The sequence below is a fragment of the Callithrix jacchus genome, chromosome 5 (genome assembly GCF_049354715.1).
Source record: "Callithrix jacchus isolate 240 chromosome 5, calJac240_pri, whole genome shotgun sequence".
In the NCBI taxonomy this organism is placed as follows: domain Eukaryota; kingdom Metazoa; phylum Chordata; class Mammalia; order Primates; family Cebidae; genus Callithrix; species Callithrix jacchus.
Window position 1 is genome coordinate 109,117,058 of NC_133506.1, and position 23,437 is coordinate 109,140,494.

The window sequence follows — 23,437 nt, forward strand, 5'->3', positions numbered from 1 at the left end:
GACTACAGGCGTGCACCACCATGCCCAGCTAATTTTTGTATTTTTAGTAGAGACGGGCTTTCATCTTGTTGACCAGGATAGTCTCCATCTCTTGACCTTGTGATCCACCCGCCTCGGCCTCCCAAAGTGCTGGGATTATAGGCGTGAGCCACCGTGCCTGGCCTGCCTTTGCTACTTTAAGACAAGTTGACTGTATCTATTTCTGGGGTGTCTATTCTGTTCCATTGAACCACTTGTTTACTTTTTCTCCAATACCACACTGCCTTGATTACTGTAGCTTCATGGTAAGTAAATGACACAGTTTATACTAAGTCTTGAAGTTGGGTAAGAACTCTGTTCTTTGTCAATATTGAGTTGACTGTTCTGAATCATTTGTCTCTCTATATACACTTGAGAACCAATTTGTTTATATCCATAAAATAACATGCTGGAATTTCCATTGGGATTGCCTTGACAATCTTCCCTACTATATCAAGTAGGGAAGAATTAACATCTTGACAATATTGAGGTTTTCTATTCATAAACATAGAAAATAACAACTTTAGTGACACTAGTGTTATTAAGTCTGATAACTCAGTACCATCAGACCAACCTAAAGTTTTGCAGTTTTAATAATCTTATACATATTTTGTTAGATTTATACCCAAGTTCAATTGCCCCTCGGTATCCATGGAGGATTTGTTCCAGGATCCTCAGAGATACCAGTGTCCTAGGATGCTCAAGCTCCTTATATAATATGGTATAGTATTTGTATAACCTATACAACATCCTCCATTATATATTTGTGCAAACCTACACATATCCTCCACTATACTTTATCTCTAGATCACTTATAACACCTAACACAATGTAAATACTAAGTAAATAGTTGTTACACTCTATTGTTTAGAAAATAATAGCAAGAAAAAAATTTGTACATGTTCACTACAGGCACATCCATTTTTTTTTTCAAGTATTTTTGACCCACAGTTGGTTGAATCCATGGACAGAATTCAGGAATATGGACTTTCTCAGGCAAACAAAAATTGAGGAAATCTGTTGGCAGTAGACCTGCCTTGAAGAAGTGTTAAAAGAGGGTCTCACAGAAAAGAAAAATTATATAGGCCAGAAACTTGAATCTACATAAGGGAAGAGTATCAAAGAAGGTGTAAATGAAAAAAAATAAATGTTTTATTTTTCTTATTAGTTGATCTAACAGATAGTAATTTGTTTAAAATAATAATAACTGCAATGTGTTTGTGTATATACATATATGCTTATGTATAAGTGAAATGAATGACAGGAAGGACACAAAGGATTACAGGAAGGAATTAGGAATATTTTCCTGTTATAAGGTATATATACTAACCATAAAACAGTATAATGGTAATAAAAGTGACTTGGGCTGGGCACAGTGGCTGGCCTGTAATCCCAGGACTGTGGGAGGCCAAGACAGGCAGATCACTTGAGGTCAGGAGTTCGAGACCAGCCTGGCCAACATGGTGAAACCCCATCTCCATTTGCCATTTGTGGTCGTGCGCGCCTGTAGTCCTAGCTAATCAGGAGGCAGAAGAATTGCTTGAACCTGGGAGGTGGAACTTGCAGTGAGCCAAGATCATGCCACTGCACTCTGGATGACAGAGTGAGACTCTGTCTCAAAATAAATAAGTAAATAAGACTTGGCTTAGTTGTGAATATATATTGCAAACTCTAGAGCAACACTGAAGAAAAGTTTAAAAAAAGAAATAAAATTGATGACTAAGAAAGAAGAGAAAATGGAATCATGTAAAATGCTCAATTAATACCACAAAAGGCAGAGAAGGTGTGGAAGACAAAAATTCCCATTATGTATGTTACTCCTCTTTTTAGTGGTCCCACAGCTCATCACGGATATTCCATTGTGGTTTTGTCTTTTTTCTCTTTGCTTTTCCCTTTTGGAAGTTCCTATTGTCATGTCTTCAAGCGCAGAGAATCATTCTTTAGCCACGTGTTTAGCCGTAGTGAGTTCACCAAAATCATCCTTCATTTCTGTTACAGTTCTTTGATCTCTAACACTTTTTCTTAATTCTGTCTTAGAATGTTCATTTCTCTGCTTACATTATTCGTTTGTTCTTTAATGTTGTCTTTTTTCATTAAAGCCCTCAGCATATTCATCATCATTTAAAAAAATTATTTGTGTGATAATTTCAGTGTTCCCGCCATATCTGATTCTGGTTCTGATGCTTGTTTAGTCTCTTCAAAGGATGGGTTTTTTGTTTGTTTGTTTTTTGTCTTTTAGTATGCCTTATTACTGTTGTTTTGTTTTGCTTGTTTTGAGACAGGGTCTCTGTCACTTAGGCTGAAGTGCAGTGGCACAATCTTGGCTCACTGCAACCTCCAACTCCTGGGTTCAAGTGGTCCTTTTACTTCAGCCTCCCAAGTAGCTGGGACTACAGGTGCACACACCTCACCCAGCTAATTTTTGACCTCAAGTGATCCACCCACCTTGGCCTTCCAAAGTACTGGCATTCCAGGCATGAGCCACCATGCCCAGCATACTGTGCCTTGTAATTTTTTTTGTTGGAAGGTGTACTGGGTAAAAGAAACTGCACTAAATAGGCGTTTAGCAATATAGAGGTGAGCCGAGCATGGTGGCTCACACTTTAATCCCAGTGTTTTGGGAGGCTGAGGTGGGAGGATTGCTTGAGGTCAGAAATTGGAGACTCAGCTGGGCAACATAGCAAGACCCTGTTTCTACAAAAAAATTTAAAATTAGGCATGGTGGCATGCACCTGTAGTCCTACTACTTGGGAGGCTGAGGCAGGAGGATCCCTTGAGCCCAGGAGTTCAAGATTGCAATGACCTATGATTACACCACTGTACTCTATCCTGGGTGACAGAGCAAGACCCTAACTAAAATTAAAAAATAAAATAAAATATTTTAAAAGTAATATAGAAGTACGGTAGGGGGGAAGGAGGGGAACACTTCTATAATTTTATAATTAGGGCTTTGTCTTTTGGTGAGCCTTTACCCCTGGACTGTGAATTTCACCATTGTTTCTCAGATGTCCCCAACCTCCACTCCTTATGTGGGACAAAATGGCTAGATGGGGCTGGAATTGGGTATTTCCCTTCTGCCATGTAGAAAGCTAAAGGAAGCTGGAGTTGGGTGTTTTCCTTTCTCCAGGTAGGTTCAGCTCTGACACATCCCAGCAGGTTAGGCTCTAGTAAAATAGTTACTTCTAAGGGTAGGCCTTGTTAGGAAAAACAGAACATTCTGTAGGTCTGGATCTGAAAGGAACAAAACATACACACACGCGCGTGCACGCCGGCACATTTCAACATGGTTCCTTTCTCCTTCTCCTGCCAGAAGCTTGAGACAGTTTTTGTCCAATATTGACTATGAGGTCTGGGTGGTATTCCTGCAGATAAAGCTACAAAAGCAGGGGGGGTTCCTCTATCACTGGGTCCCCTGGAGTTTTTAACTTTCAGATCTGTCCATACTGACCCTCCAAGAATTTGTCAATTACAATTTAGTTTTTCCTACCCTAGTGCTGGCTCCTGATGGTTTCTGCTCTGGTAGGTTGTGATTCTCTGTATCTGTTTGTCTGTCTCTCTAATTTTGGGGATAGCAGTTTGCCTTAGGACATTACTTCTTTGACAGATCTAGAAGACTTGATTTTTCAATTTGTAAAGCTTTTACTTGCTGTCTAGGATGGAGTGCTGATTTCTAAGCTCCTTGCATGCCAGACCAGCCATTCAATATATTTCTCATTTCAGATGTTTAAAATTTATATTTTTAAAAGTTCCATTTGGTTGCTTTACATCTATTTTTATTTTTTAAATTGTTTCAGAGATGGGGTCTTTATACCTCCCATTCTCTCCCCATTATGCTCATGTTCTCCTCCACATTTTTTAATGTCTGGAGCAAATTTATACAGTAGTCTTCCCTCATCCAGAGTTCCATTTTCCATGGTTTCAGTTACTCATGATCTCTTGCAGTTCTAAAATATTAAATGGAAAATCCCAGAAATAAACAATTCATAAATTTTAAGGTACACGCTATTCTGAGTAGTGTGATAAAATCTCACACCACCCTGCTCTGTCCCGGCCAGGACGTGAATCATTGCTTTGTCCAGCGTATCCATGCCATCTACACTACCCACCCTGCCTGTCACTTAGTAGCCTGCTCGGTTATCAGATCCACTGTCAGGTATAGGTGTGGCAGTTCTCATGTTCAAGGAACTCTTATTTTACTTAATAATGGCCCCAAAGTGCAAGAGGAGTGCTGCTAGCAATTCAAATATGCCAAAGAGAAGTATAAAGTGCTTCCTTTGAGCAAAAAAGATGAAAGTTCTTGACTTAATAAGGGAAGAAAAAAATTTTATGCTGAGGTTGCTAAGACCTACGGTAAGAATGAATCTTCTATCCATGAAATTGTGAAGAAGGAAAAAGAGATTCATGCTAGTTTTGCTGTTGCACCTCACATTACAAAAGTTATGGCCATAGTGCATGGGAAGTGCTTAGTTAAGATGAAAAGGAATTGGCCGGGTGCGGTGGCTCAAGCCTGTAATCCCAGCACTTTGGGAGGCTGAGGCGGGTGGATCACGAGGTCAAGAGATGGAGACCATTCTGGTCAACATGGTGAAACCCCATCTCTATTAAAAATACAAAAAATTAGCTGGGCATGGTGGTGCGTGCCTGTAATCCCAGCTACTCAGGAGGCTGAGGCAGGAGAATGGCTTGAACCCAGGAGGCGGAAGTTGCAGTGAGCCGAGATTGCGCCATTGCACTCCAGCCTGGGTAACAAGAGCGAAACTCCGTTTCAAAAAAAAAAAAAGATGAAAAGGAATTAAATTTGTGGGAGGAAGACATGAACAGAAACATGTTCTGATTGATGGTAACATGTTGCAGCAGAAAGCATTGAGTTCACACAAAGACTTCAGCAAGAGATCCCCTGAAATGAGTGACACCAAGCCATTTACTGCAAGTGAGGGATGGTTAAACAGATCCAGGAATAGGTTTGGACTGAAAAATATAAATATTACTAGAGAGGCTGCATCTGCCAATGAAGACGTTGCTGCCACATTTCTGGCAAAGTTGAAAAAGTCATCAAGGAGAAAGGACACCCTCCAACGCAATGAAACCTGGCTTTTCTGGGAGAAGATGTGCAATAGAACCTACACTCATAAAAATGCAAAGAAGCACCAGGGCATAAAACATGGAAGGACAAGGCTGGGCGCGGTGGCTCACACCTATAATCCCAGCACTTTGGGAGGCCGAGGCGGGTGGATCACAAGGTCAAGAGATCCAGACCATCCTGGTCAACAAAGTGAAACCCTGGCTCTACTAAAAATACAAAAATTAGCTGGGCATGGTGGCCCGTGCCTGTATTCCCAGCTATTCGGGAGGCTGAGGCAGGAGAATTGCTTGAACCCAGAAGGCAGAGGTTGCAGTGAGCCGAGATCGCGCCATTGCACTCCAGTCTGGGTAACAACAGCAAAACTCCATCTCAAAAAAAAAAGGCCTGGCGCGGTGGCCCAAGCCTGTAATCCCAGCACTTTGGGAGGCCGAGGCGGGTGGATCACGAGGTCACAAGATCAAGGCCATCCCAGTCAACATGGTGAAACCCCGTCTCTACTAAAAATACAAAAAAAATTAGCTGGGCATGGTGGCACGTGCCTGTAATCCCAGCTACTCAGGAGGCTGAGGCAGGAGAATTGCCTGAAGCCAGGAGGCGGAGGTTGCGGTGAGCCGAGATCACGCCATTGCACTCCAGCCTGGGTGAAAAGAGCGAAACTCAGTCTCAAAAAAAAAAAAAAAAAAAAAAAAAACACGGAAGGACAGATAGTTCTGTTGTTATGGTGCAATACTGAAGGGCATGTGATATAACCAGGTGTAGTGTACATAGCAGAGAACACACATGCTCTCAAAAACAAAATCAACAAGTATCTGCCTTTGCTTGATACTATCCGTGATTTCAGGCATCCACTTTGGTCTTGGAACTTATCCCCTATGAATAAGGGGGGCTAACATAATTACTGTTTAACGTCCTCATCTGCTAATTCGATCATTTGTTATTTACACATCTGTTTCTATTGGTTACTTTTTCAACGATTTGTGAAGACCCCTCTGCAAATCTCTGGTTGGTAGTCACTTGGGTCTCACCTCGTTATTATTCTTTAGGATGTAGTTACATGTTTCATTCATTCATCTGAATTTCTGACATATTTCAAAATAACAAAAGAAAATGAACCTAAATTCTCTATATTGTTTCTTTATAGTGAGAGATAACTTGATGATTTCAAGGTTTTGAGTGTCCTTATCAATCCATTCCACAGCCATTTATTGCATATTTCCTATGTGTTGGGCATTATACTAGACACCAGAAATATAGCGATTTCTTCCATTTATTAGATTAGTTTATTATCTATCAGGGAGCTTTCATAATAAGAACAATAGCTAATGTTATTATTGTAACATATGACAATTAACTGAGTGTTTACTGTTTGCATTAAGCACTTTACATCAATCACCTCATTTAATCTTATGAACTACTATTTCCCTGATTTTAAAAACAAGGAAATTGGCCAGGCATGGTGGCTCACACCCATAATCCCAGCACTTTGGGAGGCCAAGACAGGCAGATAACTTAAGCCCAGAAGTTCGAGACCAGCCTGGACAACGTCGTGAGACCATGTCTCTACAAAAACAAAAAAAATTAGCCCAGTGTGGTGGTACACATCTGTAATCCCAGATACTCAGGAGGCTGAGGTGAGAGGATCACCCGAGTCCAAGAGGTTGAGGCTGCAGTGAGCTGTGATTGTGCCATTGTGCTCCAGCCCTGGCAACAGAGTGAGACCCTGCCTCAAAAATTAAAAATTAAAAAAAAGGAAATTGAGCACAGCAACATTTAATAACTTGCCCAGGCTTACAGAGCTCAGACAAGCAGAGCCAAGATTTGCTCTTAATAATTGTGATTTTCTGTCCAGCATTCACTCCCTTCCTTTTAATGACAAAACCTGGATTTTCCTTCGGGGAACCACCCTTCTCACATTCGGTCCCTTTAGTTTAGCTGGAACTGACTACCCACACCTAGTCCGAGGACTGAGAGGTTGACCCCAGCCACTTAAGCTCCTGGATGTGCTGATTGGCTCAGACATGAGCATGTGACTCATAAGAGACCAATAGTATTTAAGTCTGAAGAGGTTTGTGTGTGTGTGTGTGTGTGTGTGTGTGTGTGTGTGTGTGTGTGTGTGTGTGTGTGGTTTTTTTGTTTTGTTTTTTGTTTTTTGTCCCTTTTGGGGAAAGTGAGCTGCCTTAGCACTTGAATCGAACCACTGGCTATAGAAATAAAGTAATCTTGGAGATTTGGGAGGATCATCTGTTACAGAGAATGATACCAACCAGAAGCAGAATGAGGAAAATTGGAGACTGTGTCCTGATGCCATGATTTGAACCCTTGGATCTAGCCATGACTGAAGCTTTCTCACTGTGTGGTCTTTTCAGTTACATAAGCCTCAACTTGGCTTCTCACACTTGTAAAAACGAGTCCTAGCTAACACAAGGGTTTAGGCACCTAACCCAGTAGGTGCACCAGGTGAGTGATGAGGGCTGAAACAAATGTGGAGGGGCCAGGCACAGTGGCTCACACCAGTAATTCCAGCACTTTGGGAGGCCGAGGGAGGAGGATCACTTAAGCCCAGGAATTCAAGGCCAGCCTGGGCAACATAGCAAGACTCCATCTCTACAAAAAAAAAATAATCAACCAGGCATGGTGGTCACGACTGTTGCTTCAGCTACTCAGGAGGCTGAAGCAGGAGGCTGAAGCAGGAGGATCACTTGAGCCCAGGAGTTTGAGACTGCAGTGGGCTAGGATAGTACCACTGTACTCCAGCCTACATGACAGAGCAAGATCTCATTTCTAAAAATAATAATAATAAATAAAATTAAATTAAAATAATACAGTAGATGTGGGTAGTTAGGGTGCACTTAAATGTACTCAGCATATGTGTGAAGTGAGATGTTTTTCACTTTCTTGCCTTTCCCATCCTAGGTCTGAAGCTAAATCTCAGGAGAGATATATGTACACTAAGAGAGAGTCATGGATTACCTTCATGCTGACACAGGCCAAACCAGTCATCCTTCACTGGGGGGTTGGGCAGCGCTACCCAGTGTCATGAAAGATTATCACAAAAGACCTGATCTCAGGGATAAAAACAGCAGCAAGAGTTATTTAGTTTCTGGAATACATTTCATCTGAGGTTTACAAAGCCCTTGACAGCAAAATTAAATCTGACATCACTCCCCAGGTTAACAAAGCACTGTTGCAGTCTTCTCAGTGGAGTGAGCTCAGACACTGGAGGGCCCTCTCTCTCTGAGGGCTGTAGCCACCTGTTTCGGCTGGGCTCATGATGCCCCAGACACCTCCAAGAGTGACTTGTCATGAGGGGGTAATGCAACCCTTGGAGCAAAAGGAATAACATACACGGGACCTCAACCGAGCCATGGGCTCCATCAAACCATGCTTGGGTTTCACTCCTTGGTCACAGGACAATCTCATCCTTACCCCTCCCCAAGCAGGTCAGAAAGAACTTTACTACCTCACGGTCTTGTGAAGGTCAGACTTCAGAATCAGCAGGTAAGTTAATTAGACCACCAACATCCATTGAAAGGAATGTAACAGCTGGCATTAAGATCATCACAAAGGGTATATATATTTTTTCTCTATTGGAGAGGACAATTCCCATGTTCAGGCAGCAGAGTCATGAGAGCATTAGCATTCACTACCAACTCCAGAAGTATGTAAATAACCACACTGTTTAGCACCCTGGCCCATAGGCGGTTCACCCTCTTCCATGATTAAAGGTGACCATCACACTTAGTGTTTGTACTGCTGAGCATGGTGAGGTCATATTTCCCCTCCAGAGATGGAGACAAAAAGGGGGAAAAAAACCCACCACTTTTTCTCCTTGATAAATTTCAAGCTGTAATAAATCAGAATTTAGATCTTTGGTGAATAATTCATATTTATCTAAAGGAAAAAAATAATGACTTTCATTATATTTCATCTTCCTTTTAACTGAGTTTTGGAAACTGATTCCCTGGACTGGAGCTTCCAGAAATCCATAGGAGGTTTGCCTGATGGCTCACCCTTGGGGGTGCCTCCTGGGACCTCCACCCTTCTTGCCTGGCTCTCTTTGGCTCCCCTGGGTTTATGGGGGATGGGAGCAGTGCAGGAAGAGTCTGGGCTGACCGTGGTACTGGCTGAGTCAGGTACCTAGAGCTGACTCTTCTCTCAGGGCTAGCATGGGATCCTGGGCCCTACAACTGCATCCTTTGACCCAGGTAGTAGTAGGTCTCCCAGGCTAACTGCTACCATCTCCCTCCGCTTCAGTCAGGCACTGGACAGCATGCCCTCCACCTTTTTCTGCTGAAATCTCCTTGCCCCATGCAAGAATTTCAATGGGCAGGGTTCCTTTAAAGCAACCCCACCTTTCCTGAGTTATTTGGAAGAGCATATTTTGACCTTTGTAGTAGTGCAACGATGGCTCAAACACAGTGATTTCTGCTGCCACAGTGGGGTGCAGCCAGCCTCTCCTTCACTAAAGACTTTTCCTTCTCTTCCAAGCTTGAGCTACGGTTCCAACCCCTCTCTTCTCCCCATCACATAGGGCACATATTGAACTCACTTAGTGAGTGGTCTATTCAGTGCTTCTCTCATTAGGCTTGAGCTGAGGAAAAACCATGCCCTCCTTTCTCCCGAGAGGAGAATGGGACTCCCATCATACCACAATTCTCTCCAAAGAAATCTGTAATAATTCCCAGTGTTTGGCCTTTTCATTGTCAACCCTCCAATGCCCATCTCTTTTTTTCTTTTACGTTCAACTATGCTTATTTTAATTGATGCACATTTCACATACGGTAAAATTCGCCTTATTAATATACAGTTCTATGAGCTTTGAAAAATAAATACAGTAATACAACCACCTACACCATCAAGATACAGAATAGTTTCATCCTTGCCTGGTATTTCTTCGCCTCTCTTTGTAATCAGCTGCTTCCCTCTTCCTAGGCCCTGGCAGCCACTGTTCTCTTATTTGTCCCTAAAGGTTAGCCTTTTCCAGAATATTATATAAATGGATTCATTCAACATGCAGCCTTTGAGACTGACTTCTTGCACTTAACATAACACTTTTGCGATTCACCCATGTTGTCAGGATTAGTCATTCGCTCCTTTTTATTGCTCAGGTGTACTGCCTTGTATGGATGTACCATAGTTTGCTTATCTGTTCATTAATTGATGGGATTTTGGGTTGTTTCTGGTTTTTGACGATTATGAATAAAGCCACTATAAAAAATCATTTTATAGGTTTCTGTGTGAACACAAGTTTTCATTTCACTTGGGTAAATACCTAGGAATGAGATAGTAGGATTGCTGGATAATGGCCAGGTGCAGCCCTCCCAGCACTTTGGGAAGCTGAGGCGGGTGGGTCACTTGAGGCCAGGATTTTGAGATCACTCTAGCCAGCATGGTGAAACCCTGTCTCTACTGAAAATACAAAAATTAGCCAGGCATGGTGGTGTGCACCTGTAGTCTCAGCTACTTAGGAGGCTGAGGCATGAGAATCACTTGAACCCAGGAGGTGGTGGTTGCAGTGAGCTGAGGTTGTACCACTGCACTCTAGCCTGGGTGACAGAGTGAGGATCTGTCTCAAAAAAAAAAAACGATTGCTGGATAGTATCATAAGAAACTGCCAAACTGTCTTCCACAGCAGCTGTAGCTGTACCATTTTGCATCCACCAGCACAATGTGAAAGTTCCTGCTGTCTCACATCTTTTCCAGCACTTAGTATTGCTGAACTTTTTTATTTTAGCCAATCTAATAAATGTAGAGCTATATCTTATAGTTTTAATGTGCATTTCCCTAATAACTAATGACATTGAGCATGTCTTTATCTATTTATTTGCTATCCATATATTATCTTTGATAAAGCATCAGTTCAAATATTTGCCTACTTTTAAATTATGTAATTATGTTTTTTTAATTAATGAGTTTTGAGAGGTTTTTTTTTTTTTTTTTGACAGAATCTCGCTCTGTCACCCAGGCGGGAGTGCAGTGGCACGTTCCTGGCTCACTGCAACCTCCGCCTCCCAGGTTTAAGCAATTCTCCTGCCTCAGCCTCCCAAGTAGCTGGGACTACAGATGCGCGTCACTACACCTGGCTAATTTTTTCGTATTTTTAGTAGAGACGGGATTTCACTGTGTTAGCCAGGATGGTCTCCATCTCCTGACCTTGTGATCTGCCCACCTCAGCCTCTCAAACTGCTGAGATTACAGGGGTGAGCCACCACACCTGGCTGAGAGTTTTATATATGCAGATAAGTGTTCTGCAAATATCTTCTCCCAGTCCATAGTTTGTCTATTCATTCTCGTAACAGTGCCTTTTAAAGAGCAGAGGTTTTCAACTCTGATGTAGTCTAACATAGCAATCTTATCTTTTATGAATCATGCTTTCAGTTTTGTAACTACAGAATCTGCCTAACCCAAGATCACAATGATTTTCTCCTACATTTTCTTCTAAAGGTTTTACATATTGGGCTTTACATGAAAGTTTATAACCCACTGAGTTAATTTTTGTACATGGTGCAACAAATAGAACAAGGTTCACTTTTGCATATAGATGTCTAGTTGTTTTAGCACCATTTGTTGTAAAACTATTCTTTCTCCATTGACTTGCCTATATCTTTGTTGAAAATCAATTGATTATATATATATATGTCTGTTTCTGGACTTCTATTTGATTTCTTTGATCTGTGTATTTTGTTTTGACAATGTCACATTCTCTTGGTTAATCTAGGTTTAGAGTAAGCCTTTAAATCAGATAGTGTGAGTCCTCAAATTTTGACCTTTTTCAAAATTATTCCTTTGCCTTTCCATATAAATTTTAGAATCAACTTGTCTATTGCTACAAAAAAAATCCTGCTGCGTTGGAATTGCAATGGAATGGAATCAATAGTTAATTTTGAGAAGAATTGCCATCTTGACAATTCTGAGTCTTCCAGTCTGACCATCACCTTATTTAGGTTCTCTGTTATTTCATCAGTGTTTTATAGCTTTCAACATCTAGATTTTATACATATTGTATTATATTTATAACTAAATATCTCAGGTCTTTGGATGTTATTGTTAAGAAAATACTTTAAAAAAAATTAGTTCCCCATTAATTATCAGTATATAAAAATACAATTGATTTTTGGTTTTAGACCTGGTATCTTGCAATCTTACTAATCTCATTTATTGGCTCGCATAGCTTTCTTTGCAGATTCTCTGAGATTTTCTGTGTAGAAAATTATGTCATCCTTGAATAGAAATAGTTGTATTTCTTCTTTTACAATGCATATGCCTTTTACTTCTTTTTTCTTGCCTTATTGCACTGGCTGCAACCTTCAATAAAATGTTAGATAGGAGTAGTGAAGCAAACATCCTTATCTTATTCCTAATTTTAGGAATTAGGGTTTCTTTGGAGCTTTCTCACTAAATTTGTAGTGAAAGGAAAACATTTCTTAGCTCTCCCCCAAGGAAAGAATAAAACTCCTATCTCACTGACAACTCTTTCCAAGAAATCTAATGTCAACTTCTGGACTTTACGACTTCAGCCTGGGTCATACCTTTGAGGCAGACAGAGCTACAGGTCACAGAACTGGTTCCAGGATGCCTCTCTGTAAGTCTTGCAAACGTATTCTAGTAAATTATCTTTTGCAAAAGGAGAAAGCTTGCCACTTAGTTTTTTTTCTCAGTATTTTGGGGCCTCAGCCAAAATCAAGACATCCATCTACAGATGTTATTATTGCTTTTATTTTATAAATGAGGGATGTTAGGCTCAGAGAGTTTAAATACCTTGCCCAAGGTCATATAGTTACTAAGTGACATAATTCAAATTCAGCTTTGTCAGGGCCAGAGGAGATGTTATTTCCACTAGGCCACATCAGTACAGCTAGAAAAATTCAGACAGCATTTATCATCCCCCCAACTCACACGTAAATGCAAAATGGCTAAGGTATCTCTAAACTTCATTTAGTCATTCTAGAAGACCATACTATGCCTAATGAAGTTTGTCCTCCAAATGGCCGTGGAATGATAATCATCTGAAATCCTGAAGCAGGTGCTGAGGTCAGAAGCTGAGAGTCTCTAATTATCAACACTGGTCCCCTCAGGCTTTCCTTGAATAACCCAGACAGGAAATCAGGACAGACATTATGGACTCTATTTTGGTCAAGAAATTTGACCATATGTCTCTAGATCAAGGAGTCCATGCCAATCTGCTTCTGTGGCCACTTCAACAAACTCAGGCCCCAGCTGGAGATCACTTCTTGCAGATCAGAGTCAGCCAGGCCCTGAGCAAAAGCTGAGGGTTGAAACTGATCCCAGTGAAATCACAAACTGAAATAAATATCTCCCCTATCATTCATAACCCCACAGCAAGTGAACAAAACATTTGTATAAGTTTTCCAAAAAAATGAATTTTCCTGGGAGGGAAAAGATTTAAATTAAAAAGAAGAGTCTCAGCAATTTTACTCCTGGGCATATACCTTAAAGAATTGAAAACAGCTGTTTAAGCAAAAACTTGTACATGAATGTTCACAGTAGCACAGACTGTTAACAATAGTCAAAAGGCAGAAACAGTCTGAATGTTTATCAACTGAAGAATGGATAAATGAAATATGGTATATCCATACAATGGAATATTATTCAGCCATAAAAAGGAATGAAGTAACTGATTTGTGCTACAACACAGATGAATCTTGCAAACATTATCCTCAGTGAAAGAATCCAGACACAAAAGGCCCCCCATATTGTATAATTCTAATTATATGAAGTATTCAGAGTAGGCAAATCTATAGAAACAGAAAGCAGCCTGATGATTGCTAGCGGGTGAGGGAGAGGGGAATAGGGAGCGACTGCTTCATAAGTACGGAGTTTCCTTTCAGGGTAATGAAAATATTCTGGAACAAGATAGCGGTGATAGTTGTACAACTCTGAATGTACCAAATGTAACTGCTTTATACACTGAAAGACTGGTTAAAGGGTATATTTTATGTGTATTTAATTATTTTTAAAAGAGGGGTCTTTGCTTGAGAGCCCCTGTCATTTTGCTGTTATGTTATGGTTGTCTGTCCAGATCGCTTCCTGATAAACCTCTCCTGCTTAGCTGTTTTTTGTCATACGCCACTTAGATTTTCACAGTAGCCTCCTCACTGGTCCTCTGTTGCCAGTTTTACTCATCTTCCATGAACTCTCTACAGTGTCAAAATGAGCATGACGTTCCTTTCTTTAAAATCTTTCAAGGGTCCCTGAGCTCCTACTGCAGAAAGTTCGCATTCCCTTGCACAGTGTTGGAAGACACTTCCTGATTTGGCACCCAGTGGCTCCTCTCCCTGTGCAGGCCTCATCGTGAGTGTGCCCTGAGAGGGCAGGGCCCATGGTACTCTCCAGGACTATTCTGTCCCAAGCAGAGAGAACGGTCCCTGGTGCATAGCAGGTGCTCAATAAATATTTGTGAATGCAGTAATCAGGTTTCAGCTAACCTATGTAGCTCCAGCTCTTGCTATTTCCCCAAATACCCGGTATTCTAGCCAAACCAAATTGTCCAATAAGTTAGGCCAATCCACGCATCTGAGCCTTTGCTGAACTGCTCTCTCCATTTGGAATGTTTCCTGACCATCCGTAAATCTGAGCAAAGGAGTTCATCCTTTACGACAATTCAAGCAGTTTCTTTTGCGACTGTCAGTCACTTGTTTCTTGGTGTTCCCATAGCACGTTGAACAGCCCTTTGTGGCAGCTTTAGTATGTCTTGTTTTGGGATCATTTGTCTACATCGTGAGTCTCTTGCCGGACTATGTGGACTGAGTAGCTCATCTTAACTCCTCCTGCATCCCCTCTTGTGATTAACCTATTAGAGGTGGTATCGGGGAATAAACAACACAAAAAGTAACTAAATGATCCTTCCTGAAAGATCAACCTGGGAACCAGGCGCGGAGGTTCATGCCTGTAATCCTGGCACTTTGGGAGGCCAAGGCGGGCAGATCACTTGGAGTCAGGAGTTCGAGACCAGCCTGGCCAACACGGTGAAACTCCACCTCTACTAAAAATATAAAAATAAGTGAGCATGGTAGCGGGGGCCTATAATCCCAACTATTCGGGAGGCTGAGGCAGGAGAATCACTTGAACCCCGGAAGCAAAGATTGCAGTGAGCTGAGATCACGCCAGTAAGCTCCAGCCTGGGCAACAGAGTGAGACTGTTTCAAAAGAAAGAAAGAAAGAAAGAAAGATCAACCTTGAGATTTTTTTTTTTTCCTCACAGAAAACAATCTGAATTAAACTGGAAATTGAGGACAATCATCACTGAATCTCAGTCTTTCTACATACTTGGCTGTGGTAAAAGGCAAGAGAAGGAGACAGAAGTAGAGGCAAGTGGAAAGGGCAGGAAACTGTAGCAGCATAATGGATGTTGCCCTTTCACAGAGCACCTCTCTTTCTGAAGGATCCCACCAGGGACTTGCTGAACAGATCGGAAAGTGAACGGCAACCATCACTTTGTTTCCAGGAAGAGAGGAGCGGCCATGTACTCTGGGTATTACATTCGGTACGAGTGTAACTTCCCACCAAGCCTGAGTAATTAAGAACCAACCGTGAAAATGAAATTCCAGTTTTCCTTTACATCATTTTCCCTTTATTGCTTCATCCGCTCTTGCCCACTGACGTCAGGAGTATATTCCATTCTGCCTCTTCCTAATCATGTTTGTCTCTCCAGCTTGGGCAGAATGTGCTGTGCCGTCTGTGCCCTCTTCAGCAACTTGTGCGCTCCGTGTGCTTGTCTTGTGCTTTGTTTTTCCTTGTCTGCTGCTGGGTCCTTTTGGTTAATGTCACCCTCCCTTCCCCAGCATACAAGAGAGCGGCCACTCAGAAAGGCTTGGCTGTGGAGTCAGACTCTGCAGCCAAGAGGATGCCTCTCTGGCTTTTTCTCAGCCTTGCAAGGCACTTTGAATCCTGCATTTCAAAGATAAGAGGAGAAGGAGAAATTTAGGAAGAGGTAGGGGCCGAAGAACATAAGGGAAAAGAATTGATAATGCTTTTGTGTATCTGCTGAGATCTCACTTAATTCTCTCTTCCCGATGAGATTGTATTATAAGTTGACAGATGAGGAAACAGAGATGAAATAACTTCCCCAAGACCACTCAGCTGGTCAGTGTCAGAGCCAAGATACAAACCCAGAAATGTCTACTCCAGCATCGGGCCCTCGCCTCCCCCACCCGCCTCTGGCTGTGGGATTAGGCTGCCCAGTGGGCTTTGGGGAAAGAGAGGCAGGAGACATTTTGAATGTACATCTGATTGAGGCTGGTGTCCGAGGCCACAGGGGTCCGATTTGGCCAAGAGATTGCCTGATGCTTTTCACACCAAGTGGATGTTTTAGAGCTGATGCAGGGAAGCCACGGGAAGCCTCCAGAAGAAAGGGGTTGATGAGGAGTTGGGCAAAGGCTGGGCCCTAAACAGGAAATGGAGGTGGACTAGGACCAGGCTCCCATTCCTGGAAATGGAGGTAGAAATAAAGCCATCAGATGGGACACTGCAGTGCGGATTCGGGAAAGGCCTCAGTCTGGGACCCAGGCACATAGAAGACATCTCCAGCAGGTGGGGCTGCTAATACCCACCTTGCTTCACTAGGATGAAGCTGGATGCCATTGGATACAAGACTCTTGTTTTCCAGTTTCCTACTAATTTTTTGGTGCCTCTACTTGCACGTACCCACTTTACCTGCAGTAACTCAGTGCCGGCCAGTTGTGGTGCCATGCTTACTTGTGCAAAGCCACAGGTTAAATTCCTATATTCATTGGTTGATTGATTGATTCATTCATTCATGTATTCATACAGCAAACATTTGAGGGACTATGGGCTAGGTGCTGGGGAAAAGCAAATGAATAAAACACAATCCCTCCAGCGCAGAAGTCACAGGTATCCAGGGAGCAGATGTACATGTGAATATTTACAGCATAAGTCATCAGCAACAGAGGTGTGTTGAGGTACCCAGAAAGGTATGTGTTTCTGTTGGGTGTGGAGGTAGGACAAAGCACCCCAGTGGAGAGGGCAGTCTGAATGTCAAATTCTTACCTCTCATGGCTCATCAAAATGCCCTCTCTTGCCTGTGCTGGTGACAAGGCAGGGCTGCGATCAGCCTAGAGAGCTGTGGGATAACCTTGATGGTGCAGTAAGGGTTAAAGCACAGAGGGGCGGAAGTAAGAAATCATTTCCATGATAAGGCAGATCCTGAGGTCTGTGCCTCTGTGAGGTGCAGGCCTCTCTTGGACAACAACAAAAAGGTATAAAATATAGCAAGGCTGCTCCTCTGAAGTAACAAATCCCTTCCCTTGTGTAAGCTGCTGAGATTGCCAACTTCAGGCTGGCTTCTGTGAGGTCCAGGCTTCTCTGTGAGGCCCAGGCCTCTGTGAGGTACTGACACCCCATTGTGAGGTACAGATCAGCATGAGGGAGCTGCCTTCTTTCATGCCATTATATATGCTTGATTTCATTATTCTCCTTTGCACTGCTTATGTATAGGTTAGGGGGTAAAACCAAATGAAAGTTAGCAACAGGGGCAGGGTGGTTATTCTCTCTAAGCCTTGAACTTGGACCAGCCACATTGCTGGCCTAGTGTAGATGACAGTGTCGATGCTCTGCACAGATGCCTTTTTTTTTTTTTTTTAATTGAGATGGACTCTCACTCTGTCACCCAGCTGGAGGGCAGTGGTGTGATCTTGGCTCACTGCAACCTCTACCTCCTGGATTCAAGCAATTCTCCTGCCTCAGCCTCGCAAGTAGCTGGGACTACTGAGTAGCTGTCATCTACACTAGGCCAGAAACATAGCTGGTCCAAGTTCAAGGCTTAGAGGTGCACACCACCACGCCCAGCTAATTTTTCTATTTTTAGTAGAGATGGGATTTCGCCATGCTGGTCAGGATGGTCTCAATCTCTGGACCTCATGATTTGCCTGCCTCGGCCTCCCAGAGTGCTGGGATTACTGCCCTGACTCTTCCCTCACTCTCCTACTTGTCCTCCCTGAAAGCACCTCTTTAGAAAAAATTACTTGCACATAAATCCTCATCTCAGGGTCTGTTTCCTAAACATTTACCTTAAAGAATGCGAGAGAGAAGGCTGCAACTGTAGTTCATGCCAGCTAGGGCCACATTATGATTTCCTGCAGGACTGCCAGATTTAGCAAATAAAAAAATACACGATGCCCAGTTCATTTGAATTTTAGATAAACAACAATTTTTTTCTTAGTATGAATATGCCCCATGCAATTTTTGCAAAATATTTATACTAAGGTGTTATTCATTGTTCATCTGAAATGCAAATTTAACTGGACCTTCTGTATTTTATGGCAATCCTTAGAAAGGCAATCCTTTTACTTTGTGGGCCCCTTTTTGCATTAAAAAGAAAAGGGTTATTTTTACAACTGCATTGGTATAAAGATGAATATAGGCTGGGTATGGTGGCTTGTGCTTGTAGTGCCATCACTTTGGAAGGCCAAGGCAAGAGGACTGTTTGAAGCCAGGAGTTCAAGGCTAGCCTGGGCAAGGTCTTGAGCTAGCGAGATTCATTCTCTCTCTCTCTCTCTCTCTTTTCTGAGCCTGAATTTCACTCTGTCACCCAGGCTGAAGCACAGTGGCTCAATCTCAGCTCACCACAATCTCCACCTCCTAGGGTCAACCCATTCTCCTGCCTCAGCCTCTGAATAGCTGGGATTACAGGCTTGTACCACCATGTCTGGCTAATTTTTTTGTATTTTTAGTAAAGACAGGGTATTACCATGTTGGCCAGGCTGGTCTTGAATTCCTGAACTCAAGTGATCTGCCCACGTCACCTCCAGAATTGCTGAGATTCCAGGGATGAGCCACTGCATTCAGCCACAAGATCCTGACACTACCAAAAATTTAAAAAATTAGCCAGACATAGTGATGCATGCCTGTGGTCCCAGCTACTCAGGAGGCTGTAGCAAGAGGATCACCTGAGCCCAGGAGTCCAAGGCTGCAATGAGCTATGATCATGCCACTGCCCTTCAGCCTGGGTCACAGAGAAAGACTCTGTCTCTAAAAAAAATTTTTTTAATTAAAAAAAGAATATAGGCTGGGCATGGTGGCTCACACCTGTAATCCCAGCACTTTGGGAGTTTGAGGTGGGCAGATTGCCTGAGATCAGAAGTTTGAGACCAGCCTGGCCAACACAGTGAAACTCCATCTCTATTAAAAATGCAAAAATTAGCTGGATGTGGTGGTGGGCACCTGTAATCCCAGCTATTTGGGAGGCTGAGGCAGGAGAATCACTTGAACCTGGGTGGCAGAGGTTGCAGTGAGCCAAGATTGGGCCACTGCACTCTAGCCTGGGTGACAAAGCAAAACTCAAACTCAAAAAAAAAAAAAAAAAAAAGAGAGAGAGAGGGAATATAACCCAGCCTGGATTCATAATTATATACTCATTCTTACTATTATTATACTCATTTTCTTCTACTTTAAAGAAAATTAAAATTAAACCATGCTCGAGGGCCCTGAAAAGCATCATGGACCCCAACTTCTATACCTACTGTGTCTAATAGATAAGTCAGCCCTGGGGCCAGCTTATAAAGAGCCTTGAATGCTGTGATTAGACATGATGGACTTTCTTCATCAACACAAGAGTTTTGTGACCAAACAATTCAGAAAGTTAGCCCTAGTTGAGAGTGTGAAGAAGAGACCAAATAATGAAATATTTGGTTAGGAAGACGATGGTCACCATGACTGAGATGAGACATTCAGGGCCTTAATAACAAGGGCAGCTGGCAAGCTCATTAATTTGAGGGCTTACACCCTGTAATACTCACCGGGTCTCCATTGCGCAAAGGTGTGTCCTGGGGCACAGGTAGGGTGGTGGTACGTTCTTGCCTAAGTGGATCTGAGCCATTGCTGGGCTCACCCCCTCATGAGGGCAGATAGGATGCCATCTTGCAGAAAACCAAGATGTGAGCCTCCAAAGTGAAGCACCGAGAGATGCCCTGAGCCAGGGACCAAGCCTCACTGCCCAGTTTTGCACATAGCTTTACTGAACACAGTCATGCCCATTCAAATCCATATTGCCTATGGCCACTTCCGTGCAGAGTTGAGCAGTTTCAGCAAAGACCAAAGGTCCCACAAAGCCTAAGCTATTTACTATCTGGCACTTTACAGAAAGTTTGCCAACTGCTCCTCCTCCATGCTATGGGGGAGATTGACAAGAGGGGACTTTTTCAGAAATGGATGTTTCTGAGTATGTGAAATTTAAAACAAAGCCCTGCCTCTCCATCATAACTGGCTGTATATAGTACAGTATGTGTATCCCCTACCCCATGCCCACCGATGGAAACAGGAACGCTACACATTATCTCCAAGCGGATGGAAAATGGTTTCTCTCTTTGGGTTGTAGGGGAAATGCAGCAGAAAAACATGTCCAAATGATAGATATGAATTCAAATGAAAAACCCACCCTTCAAAGACCAGGGTGTGTTCCTGGTGGGAGCCACACAGGCTTAGAGAGAAGGAGAGGAGAGAGATTTGGAAGGAAGTGTGGCAATGCTATTCGGAAATTCCTACCTGCCCTTTTGCAATCATTTAAATAATCTGTGGTGCTCAATGGGGACTTTACCTGACCTAGTTAAGAATCGGATTGCTATTTTAACTGAGAAAAATGGTACTTTCAATCGGTTTAGAAAGAAGAAAAGAATAAACATTATCAAGACCATCTCTTAGAAGATTAGGACAAAAAAATCCAGGAGAAGCTTCAAAGCTGTTTTTGTTTTTCTTGGCTTTGAAATACATAGACAGTCCTGATAATTTTATCTTCCTCAAAACACAACAAATAAAGTCTATTTACTACTCCCGGGCAATTCCATACATAAATTAAAATAAAACACACACACACACACACAACACAAAGCACTTTAAACGAATCCTCCTGCGGGTCTCAAATCCATCATTTCTCTTCCTGTGGTGAGGGTTTTATGCCACAGATCAATGCAATTTGAAAGTTTTGGAGGTGATTTTGTTTTTCATACCTTGCTATTTGATGAGTTTTTAGATGGCCATCTAAAGAACAGCTTACACGCTGTCTCTCACGGATCTCAGGGAGGCCTCAAATGAGCTGACATGTTGAAAGATGGTTAGCAGAGATAGAAATATATTTTATCTAGTTTCTCGAAGTCAGCTTTTAAAGTTGGTGCAAACACACTACTTAGTGAATTCATGAAAAATCTTTTTTAACCCTGAGAATGATATTTCCATTTCTTCTCACCATATTTAGTAGGAGAGTTGCTTTAGAAAACATCATCTTTCCCATTTAAAAAAGGCTTTCTAGGCACAAAGTGTGCCATGAAAAGCATGTGGAAAGATGGGCTGATTCCCTTTGATTGTATTTCTGAATGTGTTGGTTTTAAAATGGGGTAAGACGTTCCAACATCCCTAATTAGAACTTTTTTTAGCTAGCCACATAGGCAGGTTCTTCTGTGTCCATAAAAAATTGTCTTGTCTTGGTAGAACATGCATTTTATAATAATTTCATATGCGATTCATTTTTTTTTTCTTTCAACAAATCATCTATTAAGCACCCTATGTGGGCCAGATACCTCACTAAACCTGTGGATACAGAGATTGAAGATATCACTCTTGCCATTAAATTGCTCACAGTCTAACAGGGAAGATGGACACAGGAAAAAAAATAATTACAATGCAAAGCAAGGAGTGTGCCCGTAGACCCTCTCCCCGAAGTCTCCTCATGTTACTGATGGCATGCATCAACAAGATTGATTGGTTGACTGGCTGACTGATGGCTACCCAAGCCTCATTCCTAAAAAAAAAAGTTATCATTGTGGCTAATCAAATGGTATAGCAAAAGAGCAAATGGACAGATTAGGTAGAAGTTAGCTAAATCTCCTACATTCTGCCAGAGAGGATAAATTTCTATCTCAACTCTTCCATGAAGAGCAGATACAGTACACTGATAGAGCTACAATAGCTTCCTTTTCCAGGCCACAGATATTAGATAGTTTGCCTTTATCCTCCTACCACCACCTGATGTATAAAATAAACACAGAAAGACAGTTTTGCTACCTAACAATGGGTAGGGGGTGGGAGTGGTGGTGAGGAAGGAATAAGACAGACGCTAAGAGGGCTGCGGTCCCCTCAAAGCCGTGCAAGTAAAGACCCTGCAGATGCAGTTCAGATGGGACTGGGTTCCATGAACCTGAACTACATAGTTAGAAAGCTTTTTGCTGCAAGTAACTGAATATCCACTTAAGTGGGGGTTTTTTTAAGTGTTTCTTTTCATTTCCTTCCAATAAATCCAGAGGCACTGGTTCCAACCAAGGGGTGTTCAAAATACTTAACAACCAATCTGGCACAGGGATTGACAAATCAGAACCAACGCCTGACCCATCAGAACAAAGCCTAGCCTTAAACCATTGCTGCTGCATCAGACATCTGGCTACACTCCATCCCTGCCTGGTTCCAGGCTGGGTCAGCAGCACCTCAGGGTTTGGGTCAATTTCTGAGAGGTTTTCTCAGCCACATTTCTAAATATCAATTTTCTTCATCTTAAAATATGGTGTAAAAGCAGCAAGGAAGGGATGAAGGTTTCTCTGTCCGCTTCTCTTTTTTATCAAGGAGAAATTTTTCCAGAAGCCCCTGGCAGATGCCCTCTTAGTACTATTGGCCAGAATTCGGTCACATGACCACCCTGAAACCAATTATTACCATAGGAAAAAGGGATACAGTGGTTACTTTGGACCAGTCACGGTTCATTCTCTGGGGCTATGGAGAGTCCTATCTTGCCAAATATGTTGCTAACTGTACTGACTTGCCAAATTAGGGTTCTGTTAGCCTGGAAGAAAGGAAAGTGTTGGGGGCCAGTAAGAAAGAGCTATTGGGTAGGCAACCAGCAATATTTGCCACATTGACTTTTCAGTAAGAAGAGACTTTTTTTTTTTTTTTTTGAGACACGGTCTCACTTTGTCACCCAGGATGGAGTGTAGTGGTGTGAGAGCTCACTTCAGCCTTGACCTCCCAGGTTCAAGCGATCCTCCTGCCTCAGCCCCTCAAGTAGCTGGTGCACACCACCACACCCATCTCATTTTTGTATTTTTTTGTAGACGGGATTTCGCCATGTTGCCCAAGCTAGTCTCAAACTCCTGAGCTCCAGCGATCCACCGGCCTCAGCCTCCTAAGACGCAAGGATTATAGGCACAAGCCACCGTGCCCAGCCCAAGAAGCAGCTTTTCAATTTTTCATTGTATCACTATGGGATGGGGTGGGATGATCAGGGAATCTGGCCACTTCACAAATGCTGCTTCTTTTCTTCCAGAGATGGCAGCATCATGGGTCCGCGTAGGCAGCTCTAGGGATATTCAAGGACGTGAT

The 23,437-nt window shown here is 42.5% G+C and overlaps 1 long non-coding RNA gene across 1 annotated transcript in view; it reads left to right on the forward strand.

The window, feature by feature from the left end:
• The window catches only part of LOC128932151 (uncharacterized), a 51,221-nt gene extending 34,367 nt beyond the window's left edge, over positions 1–16,854 (forward strand). The window contains exons 3-4 of the long non-coding RNA XR_008481630.2: positions 14,309–14,413; positions 15,324–16,854. This is a non-coding gene — a long non-coding RNA (uncharacterized LOC128932151). The remainder of the gene's footprint in view (positions 1–14,308; positions 14,414–15,323) is intronic.
• The last annotated feature ends 6,583 nt before the right edge of the window (positions 16,855–23,437 follow it).